Raw genomic sequence first — 21,532 nt, 5'->3', positions numbered from 1 at the left:
CCTGGTGTTAGCAATGGCAGTTCAGAGTCCAGGCCCGGGATGGGGGAGTGGTTCAGTGCAGCAGGAGCACCTTTACAGTGAAGACCCAGACGCTTGACATGGACTCAGTGGGTGGGACTCAGCGCAGCAGCAGCATCTGCCCAAACCTAAGAGTAACAATTGGGGTCCCTGAAGGCAGGTCTCAGAGTAGCAACAGCTCCAGCCTCTGGGAGTAGATGCAACGTGGGGGCCCTCTGGGGTGTTCCATCAATCAGGATCAGCATTGGTGGGCACTTCTGATGCAAAAGCTGCAGACATCCCCGAAGATGAATCTTCTTGGACTCTCCTGCTCTCCTTCCCTCCATGTGGTGACTTCCTCTGAGGGGATTTCTGCAGGGGTCAATCACTCCCAAATGGAGGGTTGGGGAATACAAGCAAAATGCTTGCTTTACTCTCTATGGCGCCATCCTGGACTTTTGAGCTCTATCAGGTTTTTGCTGCTTCTTTGTTTAGAGCTTTTCCTGAGCTGTTTTTAGTATGTTGTTTAGTGATTGTTCTTATTGCTTGTTGTGAGGCAGATTAGCTTTGGGACCTCCTAGTTCTCCATCTTGCTGATGGGACTCTTCACACATATATTATTAACTGGTCGCCTTCAAATGAATTCTGACTAAATTCTGATAAGATATATTAAATGAACAGTAACATAACCCATTTTCTGACCCTAATTATTACAGGTATGCCTCAACTTTTCCAAACATTTGCATTATGTTATTTTACTTTTATGAAAAACCTAGAGTAATACCAGTTTTTGCTGAGCAACAGAAATCTGAAGGGGATTTTTGCTTTTAGGCAAAAAACAAAAAGTGAAAATTGTGCTTAGTGCTAGGTTTTCTGTTATAGAGGCAGCTCACACCCCAAGCACTGAGAGTGACCCTGTCAGGATCCTTCCTCAGAAACTATACTCAGCATCTCCGTAACAAGCATAACTTGGAATGATGTTTTGAGTGCCTGTGTCTCATCTTAGTTTATTTTGTGTAAACATAAGCAAGATGTGTCTTAAGGCGTCACAAAAACCCAAGAAGTTATGTTTGGATCAGAGAATGCTCAACAATTTTTCCATATAAATTAATGGTGATTTTTTTCTTCAATTTACATAATTTCAGCTAAGGAAAACTTTCATAGGAACACTCTACTTTCATATAGAGCCAGAAATCTGTACTTCATGTTGTACTGAAGCCAGCTGACACTGGTTTCTGAACACCAATTACACGTTTTTTCCTACACTCTGTTCATGATTTCATATTAGTTACTTGAAGCATTCACAGTAACATTTCACACAAAAAATAACAAATACTAAAAATAATAAAGTATCTGGTATACATCCAACTATATAGTCTTATAATGATGGCTTTAAATAATCTTATCCTTTAAGGCAAATAAAAGTGAATATACACAGATTTAAAAATTTACTGACATATTTACCATTTCCACTGATTTATTCTTTCTTGTGTATATGGGTTAATAATATCTAGCATCATTTACATTTAACGTGAAGAACATTTTTCTACTAAGTAGAAATTCTCTTAAGTTTTGTGTTTGTCTTGGGGTCTTTATGTACCTTCTTTTTTTTTTTTTAAGATTTCTTTATTTATTGAGAGAGATCTAGGGTGAATGCGGGGAGCAGAGGGGGAGGGAGAAAAAGTCTCAAAGCAAAGTTCATGCTGAGTGTGGAGACTATCACAGAACTCAATCCCAGGACCCTGATATCATGATCTGAGCTGAAATCAAGAGTTGGACACTCAACCTATTGAGCCCCCCAGGTACTTCTATGAACCCTATTTTTGGAAAGATGGTTTTGTTGAATTTATAATTCTTGTTTGACAAGTCTTTTTACTTTTGTTTGTTTGGTTGTTTGAGGCTTTTGTATATGGGAAAAGTTGTTTTGTTTCTTGTTATTTTTTTTTTCAGTACTTCCAGCTCTGAATGACCTTTCTTGTCTCTTATTCTTCATTGTTACTGGTGAGAATTCATCCATTAGTCATATTGTTATTTTCCAAAATGTAATGACTAGTTTTTCTTTTGCTGCTGCATGCATAGTGGCTAACTCTCACTTTCAATATTCCTCAATGGAGTGGTTCATTTGCTACAGTTAATATAACATATTGACACATCTTTATCACTCAAAGACTATAGTGGATTTTTTTGTGCATTTTACGATTTTGGAGAAATATGTAATGACAAGTAGCAACCATTATGAAGTTATGCAGAATAGTTTTGTTGCCTTAAAATTCTCTGTACTTCACTTATCCATCCTTCCTTCCGGCTAAACCCTGTTAAACACTGATCTTTTCAACTGTATCCAGAGTTAGTTTTTTCCAGACTGTCATCTAGTGGGAATCACACACTATCTCACATTTTACACTACATTTAGCTATATCACACATCTTCACCAACTTTAAGCACACAGTTTGGGAGCAATAAGTATATTCATGTTGTTGTCCAACAGATCTCTAGAACTTTCACCTTGTCAAATTGGGACTCTCTACTCATTGAACAATAATTTCCCTTCTATACTTTCCCCTCAATCACTATTCTTCTTTCTGTTTCTCTCAGTTTGACTACTTTGGGTACTTCATATAAGTGGAACCATGTATCTTGTGTGTGTGTCTGTGTGTTTGTGTGTGTGGGTGGCTTATTTCATTTAACACAAAGTCCTGAAGTTTCACTCATGTGATAGGATTTTCTTCCTTTTTGAGGCTGAATATTATTATGTTGTCATGTGTGTCTTATGTTTTCTAGATCCATGCCTCCCTCAGTGGACACATGGGCTGCTTCTATCACTTGGTCTTGTGAATAATGCTGCATTGAGCATGGGTGCCCAGAGAGCTCTTTGAGATCTTGCTTCCAATTCTTTTAGGTATTTTCCTACATGTGGGATTGCTGATTCATTTAATTTCTTAAAGAAGTTCCATACACTTCTTCACAATGGTTGATCAATTAGTACTTCTAACAACAGTGTACGTGTCCTCTTTTTCCACCTTGTCACTGACATTTTTTTTTATAGTGACACACTTTAAGTGTCTTAATTCTTTTTAAAAATAAATTTACTTTATTTTAGAGACAGAGTGAGAGAGAGAGAGAGCGAGAGCATGCAAGTTGGGGGAGGAGTAGAGGAGAGGGACAGAGGGAATCCCAAGCAGACTGCACGCTGCCATGGAACCTGATGTGGTGCTCAACTCCAGGACCCTAAAATCAAGACCTGAGCCAAAATCAAGGGTTGGCTGCTTAACCAAAAGAGTCACTCAGGTGCCCCATTTCTTAATTTTCTTGGTAGACATTTTTGATAACATAGTTTACTGGACATGCATCCTATTTCATTTTTCTTAGATTTATTATTTTCTTATAAGTTGCCTAAACTTTACTGCACAATCTTCTCTAAAGTTGGCCTCCTGATATTTTTTGCTTAGTTTTTCTAAATTTGTATTGCTTACCATTTTTTAGCCTATCTTCCTGGGTATGATCCTTGTGAATTTTTTAGTTTAGAAATGAACCACCAAATTTTTAAAGACTGTGCTCAAATACTGCACACAAGTCAGCAGGGCTTCCACCCTCTGCCATGTGATATGTGTGTGTGTGTGTGTGTGTGTGTGTGTGTGTGAGAGTGTGTAGGGAGTCCTCATAACTTTCCAACAGTTCTCAAGTCTTCTTCAGCTTTTACTTTCTTCTAGGTGCATCTTGGTCTCCTCTCCCCATTCCCATATTTTTTCCATCAGCCAGGAGTGTGTAGAGAGCTAATGTCATCTCTTCAGTTCTACTTTCCCTTAGAGTACCTTCTCATTATACTTATGGGGGTCACAATGCTTGACAAAAAACTACAACCTCTGGCTAGTAAAAGTATGGGTTTTCCTCATTCATACCAAGCGAAATCATGAGCTGAAAAGTCAGTGGGATATTTCAGTCCCTTCCCCGCTGTTAACAGAGTCTCCCCTGTGGGACCAGCGCCATTGCTTTCTGCAACTTCTCCAAATTGTGGACTCACAAGCTTCTGGACGACTGAGCTATGGTGGGTGGGTAGGGAGGCATGGGAGCAGTGCTAGGCAAGAAGACTAGAGATGTGCTTCTTCTTACTTGAATCTCTAGGAGATTTTCATAATAGATATTTCACAAAATATTAGTAACTCTTGATAAATTATCAGAAACCTGAAATTGTTATTTTTATATGGTTGTCCTCCTCACTAACTCCTACTAAGATATTTTTATAACATGTTCAGTATATAACACTATATGAAAATGTGAAAGATTTTATAAAGTAAGAAAAAAATAACTGTGGTTGTTATTACAAATTCAAGTAAGAGATTTTATTTGACTTCTTTAAAAAAAATTGTTTTGTCTTAGTGTTTGCTCAGCCTCTTCACTCATTCTTCATGGATTAGTAGAGTTTCTCAGAATATCAATATTAATTCACCTCTGTGTCCAAAAGCCTTGACCTTCTTTCCTAAACCATAAGATTCTTGACAACTTTTGTATTTTATGCCTTAAGAGGACTAATCTTACAAAGAATCAGTACAGTACATGAACAATTCTATAACACAATTGTTAAAGTGTTTCCATAGCAGAATGATATGGGAAATATTCAGATTCAGATGTACAACTATTAGTTTACATAAGCTGTTTATTGTTTAAAACATTGAGATTTATATTTTAAAGAGTAATAAGATATAATTCTCTGTATTTCAGGTCATCAGTTTTTACAGCAAGTGACAAGAATTGTTCATTTTTCAGCTTTGACTCAAACATAAGATCTTTTGAAAACTGCTTAGATCTAAAAAATATATGTTTGTAAGCATTGGGCATTTTAGTTACCTAATTTTGATATAACACTACCTCACCAACTATAAAGAAGATATTTCTCATTTCTTCAAAAGGCATACAATTTTCCTAGATATTTTTCAGATACTATTTTTAGAACAATTTTAGGTTCACAACAAAATTGAGAAGAAGGTACAGAGCTATCCTCCATTGTCCCCGTACACACATGTGAATGGCCTGGCCTGTTATCAGCATCATTCACTAGAATGGTTCGTTTGTTACCACGAAGGAACCTGCAGTTTGCATCATAATCACACAAAGCCCAAAGTGTACCTGAGGTTTCCCCCTTGGTGTCATAGAACTGTTTTTCCATCTTAATTTTATTAATGTAAATAATATATATGCTCATGTACATATTCTACATTTTGTATGCTTTAGTTATTTGTTGAATAATAAAGTACAAATTATAATATCAAGCACTGTTATTGTAAAGTCATCCATAAGGTTATTAATCCAAATGAATTGGATTCATATTTCCAAATGAATTGATTTGTCCTAGCCCTTAAATGGGCTGCAAGTAAGGGTTGAACAACCCTGGGTGCCAAGATTACCCACCAGAACAGAAACCAGAGGAAGACTGATGTAAACAATTATTATCTATTTGTAAGGGAAAGACTACTAAGAGGGAAAGTTCTAAAATGAAGAAAATTATAAAGAATTTCGTAGGGTTAAAGGAGAGTACCCAAGGGAGAGATCACTGGGAAACCACATCTACTCTCTGGATTTAGGGGATTTAGATGTCATTGAAGACAATGTGGCCACACACAGCTTCATGGCAGGCATGCTCACTGCGTTGACCTGGGACAGAGTAGCTCCACAGTCCACAGGCTGAAATTGGTGAGGCTGGATCTCAGGCTGTGACTGGCAGGCAGGAAGAACCCCTGTTAGGAGGCAGAGAGCAAAGGCCAGGAATCTTTGATTGGGACTGGCCACAAGTACTTGCTGGAGGCACAGGTAACCTGCAAGCAGCAGGTAACCAAGCCATAGAGGCCAAACACCCTGAAAACACCATGAAACTAGACAAGCCCTTCCTGCTGTGTCTCTCCATTGCCTTTATCAACAGAACTCAAACTCATGTGAGCTGACAAGGAAGAGAACTCCATTTTCTGAGAACAGGGCACAGAGGGATGGGTAGATTTAGAGCTAAGAGTACCAGATTGTTAACAGGCACTCAGGGTGATCATGCAACAACCACAGGATTGCTGTATAAGAGCCATTCCCACCTGCCCCACGTCCTCAGAGAATGGAATAAACAGCTATCTTCTGAATCTCTTTTAGTCCTGCATCATCAAAATTAGGTTCATTTTTTTGGTAGAGATTGGTGTTTTCTCAATCATGAATAACCAGTGTCTTTCACTACTTTTTCTTATGTGATGTTTTCCTTCTTACCTGAAATTTCAGATATTTTAGAAGACATCTTGTATTATTAAATATTCCAATCCCCATTTCTGTCATCCTTACCCAGGCTAGTAAACATTTTGATGTAAAAAATAAAATGTTAAATAATGAAGAAAACAAGAATAAAAGTATAAAGATACTGTATGGGTCAAACAGCTAGTTAATGCCAGAATTCCCGAAACACCTTAGTAATTTGGTAATGAATCAAATATTTCTACCCTCATTCAATTACAAGAGGGAGAGAGATTGGTCTTGATTATTACTTGCAAAAAAATTCATGCTTCTTATACATTTATTAATTTGAATATAGACAAATATTTTTACACATTTTTTTGAGATCTATTTATTAATTTATTTGGCAGCAGTCAGAGGGAGAAGCAAGCTCCACACTGAAAAGAGAGCCAGACTGGGATCATGACCTGAGCGTAAGACAGATGCTTATCTGACTGAACCAATAATCGGTGGCTACACACATTCTTTACACTCTCTGTACTCTTTCCTTTTACTCCTATTGAGAAATTATATGAATATTCAAAATCAAAATCATATAATATGTAAATGCTATCTGTAACTATTCGCTGACATTATGCTCAAACAAACCAAGATTGCAATGACACTGTAAAATAAGCATTTATTTCTCATTCACCGGTTTGTGCTTTGGCTGGGTTTTAGTTGATCAAGGCTTGGCATGCATGGACATGGCTCTAGACTACAACTACAGATTCAGGTCAGATCTTTTGGGTGTATTTTATTCTTAGAAGAACAGGAAACCTGATATATGACATCTTATAGCAGAGATTAGCAGCTAGGAGAAATGTGCTTCTTAACGCCTGGACTCTGACCTCAAAAATATCACATTCACACTCACATTAGATTGTGAAAACAAGTCACATGGCCAAAATTATCATTGATTTTCTGCAGGGTTTATGCCTTTCAAAGTGCTCAGGTGGAAGACGTGTAGTTTCCAAGAACCTAATCTACCATAATAACTATAGGGATATTTTCTCATTATATTTCATGAGATAGCAAAGCTTGTTTGTAAAAGAAAAATATCGGAAAATAGATGGAAAATTGAGTACTTTCTTAACTTCCAATCTAGTTTTTGCTTCCTCTGTGCCAAAATGCTCGTATTTCTCTATGGTGGTAAACATCATAATGTAGATGCTTGCACCAGGAACCTTAATCAGTTTATAAATGGGAATAAGTAGTATGGGGTAAAGTTTAAGGACATTGGCAATGAAACCAGGCCTCTTCAATGTAATTTCTAAATGCACACTCTGGGTCTGTGAGTCAGTTTCATGATTGCTCTAGGTCAGTATCCTGTGTCCTGCAAAATATAATAGATACAGCATCTTATTCACAGAGTTACTTAGATTATTTGAACAGTAACTCTTGACACACAAGTATTCACTAGATTAGTCATTTTGACTTAAGAACTTGATGCTTCGTTTCTATCACCTGTGACATGGTGACCATAATAGTAGCCACATCACAGGGCTGATCTAAGAAATTATAATGTAACATCTGAACATCCTTAAAATGCAGCCTAGGCACATGAATTTCTTGCTATATGTGATATCTTCATATTTTATTTTTCCAAATATCCGATAAAAACTGATTTCCAAGAAAACTGAAGCTCTGAAATGGTCTTCTTCCTTCCACCCATCTAGTCTCTTTTGTTACAATATAGAAGTTTAACTGGGCATCAGAAATATCATCTGACTGGAGAAACTGGGTGTCTCAGTCAGCGAAGCCTCTGCCTTAGGCTCAGGACATGACTCCAGGGTCTTGGGATTGAGTCCTGCATCAAGCTCCCTGCTCAGTGGGAAACCTACCTCTCCATCTCCCTCTGCCACTTCAACTGCTTGTGATCTCGCTCTCCTCTCTCTCTGTTTCTCCTTCTCTCTCTCTCTCTTTCTGTCAAATAAATAAATAAAAGCTTTATGAAAAAAAAAACAATAAATATAATCTGACCTAATCTACTTCATCATACACATCAAATATATTTGCATTTTTCCAATCTTGATCAGCTTTTATCAATTTCTTTTAGTTTCCTCTGCCATTCTTTTTTTGTGTCAATATATTTAACTCTTTAAATTATTTAAATTCAATCAACATATAGTGTATTATTAGTTTCAGAGATAGAGTTCATTGATTCATTTTTCTTATATAATACCCAGTGCCCTTTACATCACATGACCTCCCTGATGTCCATCACCCAGTTACTCCATCTCCAAACACCTTTCCCCTCCAGCAACCCATAGTTTGTTTCCTATGGTTATGAATCTCTTATAATTTGTCTCCCTCTCTGATTTCATCTTTATTTTTCCCTTCCTTCCCCTATAATCCTGATTTTTTTTTAATTCCACATATGAGTGAGATAATTTAATTTTCTTTCTCTGATTGACTTATTTTGCTTGACATAACACACTCTGGTTCCATCCACGTCATTGCAAATGGCAGGATTTCTTTCTTTTTTTTTTTTCAAGGCTGAGTAACATTCTGTTGTGTATAAATACCACATCTTCTTTACCCACTCATCTGTTGATGTACATCTGGGCTCTTTCCATAGTTTGGCAATTGTGGACTTTGCTGCTATAAACATTGGGGTGCAGGCACCCCTTTGGATTACTACATTTGTATCTTTGGGGTAAATATCCAGGACTGCAATTGCTAGGTCATATGGTAACTCTATTTTCAACTTTGTAAGGAACATCCATACTGTTTCCCAGAGTATCTGTACCAGCTTGCATTCCCACCAACCGTGTAGGAGGGTTCCCCTTTCCCCACATCTTCGCAAACATTTGTTGTTTCCTGATATGTTAATTTTAGCCATTCTGACTGGCGTGGGGTTTGTGTCTCATTCTGATTTTGATTTGTATTTCCCCTGATGCCAAGTGATGTTGAATATTTTTTCATCTATCTGTTAACCATTTATATGTCAACCTTGGAGAAAAGTCTGTTCACGTCCTCTGCCCATTTATTACTGTATTATTTGTTCTTCAGGTGTGGAATTTGATAAATTCTTTATAGATTTTAGATACTAGCCCCTTATCTGATAAGACATTTGCAAATATCTTCTGCCATTCCATTCATTGTCTTTGGTTTTGTGGAGTGTTTCCTTTGTTGTGCAAAAAGATATTTAGATTTCAAAACAGGATTTTGAAAATTCGATACATATTATGTATGAACACTAAACAAGAGTAAATTTTTCTAGACATGAATTTCCATTTTTGAAATCAAGTTGCAGTTACTATTCTTTCTCTTAGTCAAGAACCCCAGTCTCCTCACCCAATGTGTTACTTTGGACATACATAATGGTCTCTTTTGGATTTGAAGACATTTTTAAAGGAATTTTCAAAGTTCAGCAAGATAGTCTGCTTGTTTTCTAGGTTTGGGGAACCTATTGGAGCCTAAAGGAAGAAGACGCTGAAATGCCCTTTTCTTTCTAGTGTTGAGTATCCCATCTACACAGATGTATTTCTTTCCATGGAGAAAAAGGAAAAGAGAGAGGCTCTTTAATATTAACATTCTGATGTGGAACACCTCCCAATTTTCTCTTAAATAATTTTTTACGTATCTATATACTTCTAAAAAAGATACTTAATGTCTTAGATGTACCCATAAGAAGACATGAGAAGACTTTGGTGGAGTGAGCTTAAGTGGAGGATCCACCAAATGCACTGGAGATATATAAGCATGGAACACAATTTTAAGAGAGTTAATCAGGTGTGAAGTCAGAGTAGAAAGAGTCATGGAGGGGCGTCTTGGTGGCTCAGTCAGTTAAGTGACTGACTCATGATTTCTGGTCAGGTCATGACCTCAGGGTCATGAAATTTAGTCTGTATCCTCCTTCTTGCGGGGCACAGAGTCTGCTTAAGATTAGCTATCCTTGTTTTCTTCCCCTATCCCCCTTTCAAATGAAAAAAATAAACCTTTAAAAAAAAGAAAATAAGAAGAGACTCATATAGTCTTGATGATAATAGCTTTGTAATACAGTATCAGGTACAGAATTGTGACACCTCAGGCTTTGGTTTTCTTTTTAAACATTATTTTGGCTCTTTGGGGGATTTTCTTATTCCACACAAATTTCAGGATTGTTTGTTCTACCTCTGTGAAAAATGCTGATGGTATTTGATAGGGATTACATTGAATATGTGTAGATTGCTTGGGAGAATACAGGCATTTTAACAATATTTGTTTTTCCAATCTATAAAAATGGAATTTTTCCCCATTTTTTGTGTCTTCCTCAATTTCTTTTATAACTATTCTACAGTTTTCCTTTACCTCTTTGGTTAGGTTTATTCCTCTGTACTATATATATATTTTTTTTAATTAACATATAATGTATTATTTGCCCATAGGTACAGGTCTGTGTATCATCAGGCTTACATAATTCACAGCACTCACCATAGCACATACTCTCCCTAATGTCCATAACCCAACCACTCTCTCCACACCCCCTCCCCCAGCAACCCTCAGTTACTTTTTTGAGATTAAGAGTCTCATAGTTTTTCTGCCTCCTGAACCCATCTTGTTTCATTTTTTTTTCTTCCCTACCCCTCAACCCCCCCACTTTGCCTTTCAAATTCCTCATATCAGGGATATCATATGATAATTGTCTTTCTTGGATTGACTTATTTCACTCAGCATAACACCCTCTAGTTCCATCCATGTCATTGCAAATGGCAAGATTTCATTTGTTTTGATGCCTGCTTAGTATTCCATTTTATATATATACCACATCTTCTTAACCCATTCATCTGTTGATGGACATCTAGGTTCTTTCCATAGTTTGGCTATTGTGGACATTGCTGCTCTAAACATTTGGGTGCATGTGCCCCTTCAGATCACTACATTTGTATCTTTAGGGTAAATACTGAGTAGTGAGATTGCTGGGTTGTAGGGTAGGGTAGCTCTACTTTCAAATTTTTGAGGAGCTTTCATGCTGTTTTCCAGAGTGGCTGCACCAGTTTGCATTCCCACCAATAGTGTAGGAGGGTTCTCCTTTCTCCCTATCTTCACCAGCATCTGTCATTTCCTGACTTGTTAATTTTAGTCATTAGGACTCGTGCAAGGTGGCATCTCACTGTGGTTTTAATTTGTATCTCCTTGATCCTGAGTGATGTGAAGCACTTTTTTATGTATCTGTTGGCCACCTGGGTGTCTTTATTGCAGAAATGTCTGTTCATGTCCTCTGCCCATTTCTTGATTGGATTATTTGATCTTTGGGTGTTAAGATTGATAACTTCTTTCTTGATTTCAGATACTAGCCCTTTATCTAATATGTATGTGCAAATATTTCCTCCCACTGTGTGGGTTATTTTTTGGTTTCTCTGACTCTTTCCTTTGCTGTGCAAAAGCTTTTGATCTCGATGAAGTCCCAAGAGTTCATTTTTGCCCTTGCTTCCCTCTTTGGCTATGTTTCTAGGAAGAAGTTGCTGCAGCTGAGGTCAAAGAGGTTGCTGCCTGTGTTTTCCTCAAGGATTTGAATGGATTCCTGTCTCACATTGAGATTCTTCGTCCATTTTGAGTCTATTTTCATGTGTCATGTAAGGAAACGGTCCAGTTTCATTTTTCTGAGATGGCTGTCCAATTTTCCTAACACCATTTGTTGAAGAGACTCTTTTTTCCATTGGACATTCTTTCCTGTTTTGTTGAAGATTAGTTGGCCATAGTGTTAAGGGTCTGTTTCTGGAATCACTATTCTGTTCCATTGATCTATGTGCCTGTTTTTGTGCCAGTACCATGCTGTCTTGATGATGACAGCTTTGTAATAGAGCTTAAAGTCTGGAATTGTGATGCCACCAACTTTGACTTTCTTTTTCAATATTCCTCTGGCTATTCGAGGTCTTTTCTGGTTCCATATGAATTTTAGGATTATTTGTTCCATTTCTTTTAAAAAAAATGATGGTATTTTGATAGGTATTTCATTAAATATATTGATTGCTTTAGGTAGCATAGACATTCACAATATTTGTTCTTCCAATCCATCAGCATGGAGCGTTTTTCCATTTCTGTCTTCCTCAATTTCTTTCATGAGTACTTTATAGTTTTCTGAGTATAGATTCTTTGCCTCTTTGGTTAGGTTTATTCCTAGGTATCTTATGGTTCTGGGTACAATTGTAAATGGGAATAACTCCTTAATTTCTCTTTCTTCTGTCTTGCTTTTGGTGTATAAAAATGCAACTGAGTTCTGTGCATGAATTTTATATTCTGACACTTTACTGAATTCCTGTACAAGTTCTAGCAGATTGGGAGAGGGGTCTTTTGGGTTTTCACATAAAGTATCATATCATCTGCAAAGAGTGAGAGTTGGAGTTCTTTGCCGATTTGGGTGCCTTTAATTTCTTTTTGTTGTCTGATTGCCAGGTTAGGACTTCTAGTACTATGTTGAATAGCAGTGGTGATAATGGACATCCCTGCCATGTTACTGACCTCAGTGTAAAATCTCTCAGTTTTTTTTTCCATTGAGAACAATATTTGTGGTGTTCTTTTCATAGATGGCTTTGATGATATTGAGGTATGTGCCTTCTATCCCTACACTTTGAAGAGTTTTGATCAAGAAAGTATGCTGTACTTTGTCAAATGCTTTTCAGCATCTATTGAGAGTATCCTGTATTTTTTATCCTTTCTTTTATTAATGTATTGTATCACACTGATTGATTTGTGGGTGTTGAACCAAACCTGCAGCCCTGGAATAAATCCCACTTGGTCGTGGTGAATAATCCTTTTAATGTACTGCTGGATCCTATTGACTAGTATTTTGGTGAGAATTTTTGCATCTGTGTTCATCAAGGATATGAGTCTATAATTTTCTTTTTTGATGGGGTCTTTGTCTGGTTTTGGCATCAAGGTAATGCCTCATAAAATGAGTTTGGAAGGTTTCCTTCCATTTCTATATTTTGGAACAGTTTCAGGAGAATAGGAATTACTTATTCTTTAAATGTCTGGTAGAATTCCCCTGTGAAGCCATCTGGCCCTGGGCTCTTGTTTTATGGAATATTTTTGATGACTGCTTCCCTCTCCTTAGTAGTTATGGGTCTGTTCAAGTTTTGTATTTCTTTTTGGTTCAGGTTTGGTAGTTTATATGTCTCTAGAAATGCATCCATTTCTTCCAGATTGTCAAATTTGCTGGTGTATAGTTGCTCATAATATGTTCTTATAATTGTATGTATTTATTGGTGTTGGTTGTGATCTCTCCTCTTTCATTCATGATTTATTTATTTATTTCTATTTTCTTTTTGATAAGTCTGTACCACATGGTTTTGGTGCAACTATAAATAAGATTGAGTCCTTGATTTCTTTTTTTTTTGTCTCATTGTTAATATACAGAATGCAACTGACTTCTGTGAATTCATTTTTTTTCAATTTTTTATTCTTTAAAAACATATATTTTTATCCCCAGGGGTACAGGTCTGTGAATCACCAGGTTTACACACTTCAAAGCACTCACCAAAGCACATACCCTCCCCAATGTCCATAATCCCACCCCCTTCTCCCAATATCCCTCCCCCCAGCAACCCTCAGTTTGTGTTGTGAGATTAAGAGTCACTTATGGTTTGTCTCCCTCCCAATCCCATTTTCTTTCATTTATTCTTCTCGTACCCACTTAAGCCCCCATGTTGCATCACCACTTCCTCATATCAGAGAGATCATATGATAGTTGTCTTTCGCTGCTTGACTTATTTCGCTAAGCATGATACGCTCTAGTTCCATCCATGTTGTCGCAAATGGCAAGATTTCATTTCTTTTGATGGCTGCATAGTATTCCATTGTGTATATATACCACTTCTTCTTGATCCATTCATCTGTTGATGGACATCTAGGTTCTTTCCGTAGTTTGGCTATTGTGGACATTGCTGCTATAAACATTCGGGTGCACGTGCCCCTTTGGATCACTACGTTTGTATCTTTAAGGTTAATACCCAGTAGTGCAATTGCTGGGTCATAGGGCAGTTCTATTTTCAACATTTTGAGGAACCTCCATGCTGCTTTCCAGAGTGGCTGCACCAGCTTGCATTCCCACCAACAGTGTAGGAGGGTTCCCCTTTCTCCGCATCCTCGCCAGCATCTGTCATTTCCTGACTTGTTGATTTTAGCCATTCTGACTGGTGTGAGGTCATATCTCATTGTGGTTTTGATTTGTATTTCCCTGATGCCGAGTGATATGGAGCTCTTTTTCATGTGTCTGTTTGCCATCTGGATGTCTTCTTTGCAGAAAAGTCTGTTCATGTCCTCTGCCCATTTCTTAATTGGATTATTTGTTCTTTGGGTGTTGAGTTTGCTAAGTTCTTTATAGATTCTGGACACTAGTCCTTTATCTGATATGTCGTTTGCAAATATCTTCTCCCATTCTGACAGTTGTCTTTTGATTTTGTGAACTGTTTCCTTTGCTGTGCAAAAGCTTTTGATTTTGATGAAATCCCAATAGTTCATTTTTGCCCTTGCTTCCCTTGCCCTTGGCGTTGTTCCTAGGAAGATGTTGCTGCAGCTGAGGTCGAAGAGGTTGCTGCCTGTGTTCTCCTCAAGGATTTTGATGGATTCCTTTTGCACATTGAGGTCCTTCATCCATTTTGAGTCTATTTTTGTGTGTGGTGTAAGGAAATGGTCCAATTTCATTTTTCTGCATATGGCTGTCCAATTTTCCCAGCACCATTTATTGAAGAGGCTGTCTTTTTTCCATTGGACATTCTTTCCTGCTTTGTCGAAGATTAGCTGTCCATCGAGTTGAGGGTCTATTTCTGGGCTCTCTATTCTGTTCCATTGATCTATGTGTCTGTTTTTGTGCCAGTACCATGATGTCTTGGTGATGACAGCTTTGTAATAGAGCTTGAAGTCCAGAATTGTGATGTCACCAACTTTGGCTTTCATTTTCAATATCCCTTTGGCTATTCGAGGTCTTTTCTTGTTCCATATAAATTTTAGAATTATTTTTTCCATTTCTTTGAAAAATATGGATGGTACTTTGATAGGAATTGCATTAAATGTGTAGATTGCTTTAGGTAGCATTTTCACAATATTTATTCTTCCAATCCAGGAGCATGGAACATTCTTCTATTTCTTTGTGTCTTCCTCAATTTCTTTCATGAGTACTTTATAGTTTTCTGAGTATAGATTCTGTGCCTCTTTGGTTAGGTTTATTCTTAGGTATCTTATGGTTTTGGGTGCAATTGTAAATGGGATTGACTCCTTAATTTCTCTTTCTTCTGTCTTGTTGTTGGTGTAGAGAAATGCAACTGATTTCTCTGCATTGATTTTATATCCTGACACTTTCCTGAATTCCTGTACAAGTTCTAGCAGTTTTGGAGTGGACTCTTTTGGTTTTTCCACATACAGTATCATATCATCTGCGAAGAGTGATAGTTTGACTTCTTCTTTGCCGATTTGGATGCCTTTAATTTCCTTTTGTTGTCTGATTGCTGAAGCTAGGACCTCTAGTACTATGTGGAATAGCAGTGGTGATAATGGACATCCCTGCCGTGTTCCTGACCTTAGCAGAAAAGCTTTCAGTTTTTCTCCATTGAGAATGATATTTGCGGTGGGTTTTTCATAGATGGCTTTGATGGTATTGAGGTATGTGCCCTCTATCCCTACACTTTGAAGAGTTGTGATCTGGAAGGGGTGCTGTACTTTGTCAAATGCTTTTTTAGCATCTATTGAGAGTATCATATGGTTCTTGTTCTTTCTTTTATTGATGTGTTGTATCACATTGACTGATTTGCGGATGTTGAACCAACCTTGCAGCCCTGGAATAAATCCCACTTGGTCGTGGTGAATAATCCTTTTAATGTACTGTTGAATCCTTTTGGCTAGTATTTTGTTGAGTATTTTCGCATCTGTGTTCATCAAGGATATTGGTCTATAGCTCTCTTTTTTGATGGGATCCTTGTCTGGTTTGGGGATCAAGGTGATGCTGGCCTCATAAAAGGAGTTTGGAAGTTTTCCTTCCATTTCTATTTTTTGGAACACTTTCAGGAGAATAGCAATTAGTTCTTCTTTAAATATTTGGTAGAATTCCCCCGGGAAGCCGTCTGGCCCTGGGCTTTTGTTTGTTTGGAGATTTTTAATGACTGTTTCAATCTCCTTACTGGTTATGGATGTGTTCAGGCTTTCTATTTCTTCCTGGTTCAGTTGTGGTAGTTTATATGTTTCTAGGAATGCATCCATTTCTTCCAGATTTTCAAATTTGTTGGCGTAGAGTTGCTTATAGTATGTTCTTGTAATAGTTTGTGTTTCTTAGGTGTTAGTTGTGATCTCTCCTCTTTCATTCATGATTTTATTTATTTGGGCCCTTTCTCTTTTCTTTTTGATAAGTCGGGTCAGGGGTTTATCAATTTTATTAATTCTTTCAAAGAAACAGCTCCTAGTTTCATTGATTTGCTCTATTGGTTTTTTGTTTGTTTGTTTGTTTCTATTTCCTTGATTTCTGCTCTGATCTTTATGATTTCTCTTCTCCTGTGGGGCTTAGGGTTTCTTTCTTGTTCTTGGCTCCTTTAGGTGTAGGATTAGGTTGTGTACCTGAGACCTTTCAAATTTCTTGAGAAAGACTTGTACCGCTATATATTTTCCTCTCAGGACTGCCTTTGTTGTATCCCACAGATTTTGAACCGTTGTATTTTCATTATCATTTGTTTCCATGATTTTTTTCAATTCTTCTTTAATTTCCCGTTTGACCCATTCATTCTTTAGAAGGATACTATTTAGTCTCCATGTATTTGGGTTCTTTCCAAACTTCCTTTTGTAGTTGAGTTCTAGCTTTAGAGCATTGTGGTCTGAAAATATGCAGGGAATGATCCCAATCTTTTGATACCGGTTGAGTCCTGATTTAGGACCGAGGATGTGATCTATTCTGGAGAATGTTCCATGTGCACTAGAGAAGAATATGTATTCTGTTGCTTTGGGGTGAAATGTTCTGAATATATCTGTGATGTCCATCTGGTCCAGTGTGTCGTTTAAGGCCTTTATTTCCTTGCTGATCTTTTGCTTGGATGATCTGTCCATTTCAGTGAGGGGAGTGTTAAAGTCCCCTAGTATTATTGTATTATTGTTGATGTGTTTCTTTGATTTTGTTGTTAATTGGTTTATATAGTTAGCTGCTCCCACGTTGGGGGCATAGATATTTAAAATTGTTAGATCTTCTTGTTGAACAGACCCTTTGAGTATGATATAGTGTCCTTCCTCATCTCTTATTATACTCTTTGGCTTAAAATCTAATTGATCTGATATAAGGATTGCCACTCCTGCTTTCTTCTGATGTCCATTAGCATGGTAAATTCTTTTCCACCCGCTCACTTTAAATCTGGAGGTGTATTCGGGCTTAAAATGAGTTTCTTGGAGGCAACATATCGATGGGTTTTGTTTTTTTATACATTCTCATACCCTGTGTCTTTTGACAGGGGCATTTAGCCCATTAACATTCAGGGTAAGTATTGAGAGATATGAATTTAGTGCCATTGTATTGCCTGTAAGGTGACTGTTACTGTATATGGTCTCTGTTCCTTTCTGATCTACCACTTGTAGGCTCTCTCTTTGCTTAGAGGACCCCTTTCAATATTTCCTGTAGAGCTGGTTTGGTATTTGCAAATTCTTTCAGTTTTTGTTTGTCCTGGAAGCTTTTAATCTCTCCTTCTATTTTCAATGATAGCCTAGCTGGATATAGTATTCTTGGCTGCATGTTTTTCTCGTTTAGTGCTCTGAAAATATCATGCCAGCTCTTTCTGGCCTGCCAGGTCTCTGTGGATAAGTCAGCTGCCAATCTAATATTTTTACCATTGTATGTTACAGACATCTTTTCCCGGGCTGCTTTCAGGATTTTCTCTTTGTCACTGAGACTTATACATTTTACTATTAGGTGACAGGGTATGGGCCTATTCTTATTGATTTTGAGGGGCGTTCTCTGAACCTCCTGAATTTTGATGCTCGTTCCCTTTGCCATATTGGGGAAATTCTCCCCAATAATTCTCTCCAGGATACCTTCTGCTCGCCTCTCTCTTTCTTCTTCTTCTGGAATCCCAATTATTCTAAGGTTGTTTTGTCTCATGGTGTCACTTATCTCTCGAATTCTCCCCTCATGGTCCAGTAGCTGTTTGTCCCTCTTTTGCTCAGCTTCTTTATGCTCTGTCATTTGGTCTTCTATATCACTAATTCTTTCTTCTGCCTCATTTATTCTAGCAGTGAGGGCCTCCATTTTTTATTGCACCTCATTAATAGCTTTTTTTGATTTCACCTTGTTTAGATTTTAGTTCTTTTATTTCTCCAGAAAGGGCTTTTAAATCTCCTGAGAGGGTTTCTCTAATATCTTCCATGCCTTTTTCGAGCCCGGCTAGAACCTTGAGAATTATCATTCTGAACTCTAGATCTGACATATTACCAATGTCTGTATTGATTAGGTCCCTAGCCTTTGGTACTGCCTCTTGTTCTTTTTTTTTGTGGTTAATTTTTCCACCTTGTCATTTTGTCCAGATAAGAGTATATGAAGGAGCAAGTAAAATACTAAAAGGATGGCAACAACCCCAGAAAAATATGCTTTAACCAAATCAGAAGAGATCCCAAATCGTGAGGGGGGAGAGAGGGGATAAAAAGAGGTTCAAAAAGGAAGAAAGAAAAAAAAAGAAAAGAAAAGAATTTAAAAAAAGAAAACAAATAAATAAAAATATAAAAAAGAAAATATATATATATTAGATAAACTATTTAAAAAATGTTAAAAAAGAAAAGGGTAAAAGTTAAAAAAAATTTAGCAAAAGGAGAAAAAAATGAAAAAGAAAAAAATAAATTAACTGCAAGACTGAAAAATCACAGGGAGAATCCATGAGTTCCGTGCTTTGCTTTCTCCTCCTCTGGAATTCTGCTGCTCTCCTTGGTATTGAAACTGCACTCCTTGGTAGGTGAACTTGGTCTTGGCTGGATTTCTTGTTGATCTTCTGGGGGAGTGGCCTGGTGTAGTGATTCTCAAGTGTCTTTGCCCCAAGTGGAATTGCACCGCCCTTACCAGGGGCTGGGCTGAGTAATCCGCTCGGCTTTTCTTTCAGGAGCTTTTGTTCCCTGAGCGCTTTCCATAGAGTTCTGGAGAATGGGAATACAAATGGTGGCCTCCTGGTCTCCGGTCCGGAGGAGCCGAGAGCCTGGGGCCCCACTCCTCAGTGTGCCCTCAGAGAACAGCGCTCAGTTACTCCCGTCTGCCTGACCTCCAGCCGTGCTCTGAGCTCACCAAGCCTGTGGCTGATTCAAGGTAACACCGAGCTGTGATCTTACTGTCGGCTCTGTCTCTGTAGCCGGTTTTCCCGTTCCAATACCCACAAGGTCTGCGACACTCAGACACCCCCAATCCTTCTGTGACCCTGTGGGACCTGAGGCCACACTGACCCCGTGTGGGCTTCGCCCTGGTTTATCCTCTGGAGCTATGTCCCTCAGTGGAACAGACTTTTAAAAGTCCTGATTTTGTGCTCCGTTGCTCCGCCGCTTGCCGGGAGCCAGCCCCTCCCCCCGGGGTCTATCTTCCCGTCGCTTTGGATTCACTTCTCCGCCCGTCCTACCTTTCAGAAAGTGGTTGTTTTTCTGTTTCCAGAATTGCTGTTCTTCTTCTCTTCGATCTGCCGATGGATTTGCAGGTGTTTGCAATCTTTAGACAAGCTGTCTAGCTGATCTCCTGCTAGCTGAAATAGTCTCAGCCTGCTACTTCTCCGCCATCTTGACTCCTCCCTCTGTGCATTGATTTTTATCCTGTGCCTTTGCTGAACTCCTGCTTGAGTTCTAGCAATTTCTAGATAATATTTTTACATTTTCTCCATAGTCTATCATTTTATTTAGGAAGTATGAAAGTCTGACTTCTTTGCTGATTTAGATGTCTTTTAATTCTTTTTATTGTATGATTGCTGAGGCTAGGAACTCTAGTACTATTGAACAACTGTGATGAGAGTAGACTTGCCTGTTGTGTTTCTCACCTTCTCATACTGCTGGTGAGAATGCAAAATGGTGCTGCCACTCTGGTAAACAATATGGAGGTTCCTCAAACAGTTAAAAATAGAGATACCCTATGACACAGTAGGCACACTATTTGGTATTTATCCAAAGGTACATACATTGTGATTCAAGGGGGCACATGCACCCCAATGTTGTAGCAGCAATGTCCACAAGAGCCAAACTAGGGAAAGAGCCCACAAGTCCTTCAGCAGATGAATAGATAAATAAGATGTGGTGTATGTATACATTACCCAGGCATCAAAAAGAATGAAATCTTGCCATTTTCAATGATGTCCATGGAACTAGAGTGTGTTATGCTAAGCAATATATGTCAGTCAGAGAAAGACAAATACTGTAAGATTTCACTCATATGTGGAATTTAAGAAACAAAACAGATGAACATAGGGGAAGAAGGGAAAATAACATAAGATGAGAACTGAGGTGGAGGCAAATCATAAGAGACTCTTAACTATAGGGAATAAGCAGGGTTGCAGGAGGGGAGATGGGTGGGAGGAGGGAACAACTGGCTGATGGGCATTAAGAAGGACATTGATGTAATGAGCACGGGATGTTATATGCAACTGATGAATCACTAAATTCTACCACTGAAACTTTAAAAAAATGTCTCAGAGAATTCAGAGATATAAAGATCAGTGTAGCAGTTTTCTCTGTGTCTAACTTTCTAAAACTATACATTAGGTTTTGAACATAATGGACTTCTTATTCTACATCCCAGAGTGAAACAATCCTCATTTCAGTACTAATTTCAGAGGAAGATGAAGCCCTTTTTATAATTTGCTGTGTTTGCAGCAGAGCAGAAAGTGTATTCTTTGCTGGCACTTAGTTCCAAAAAAAAAAAAAAAAAATGCAAAATGGACAAAGTTGTGTCTGTCCAATCTCCTGTACCCAATTTATTTAATTTGAAACTTTTATTTTCTAATAATTAACAATTGTAAACTTATGAATAAGATAACACTTTAGCATTTAAAATTTGTTGCTCTGCTCTTAATTACAACCGTTTGGTTCTTTGTGGCTCCTCCTAAGGGATATGTAAATATCTAGATTTGTTCCCCTCAAAGGCTATGGATTGGGTATGCATCCAGAGAGGGAATCAAAAATATTTTTTACAAGAGAGATCAATGTGATAATATCCAAATTTATGACACATGTAATTCGCATCTTACAAGGAGAGGGAAACAGTTAACAGAAGATTATTTGAAGAAATAATGGCTGAAGCTAATTTGAATTTATTGAAAAACACCAAATTAAATTCAGGAAGCCTGGCAAAACCCAAATGAAAAAAATAAATAAATAAAAACTAGAT

Source organism: Mustela nigripes, chromosome 6, assembly GCF_022355385.1.
Source record: "Mustela nigripes isolate SB6536 chromosome 6, MUSNIG.SB6536, whole genome shotgun sequence".
NCBI classification, from domain to species: domain Eukaryota; kingdom Metazoa; phylum Chordata; class Mammalia; order Carnivora; family Mustelidae; genus Mustela; species Mustela nigripes.
This window is presented reverse-complemented; position numbering follows the sequence as displayed.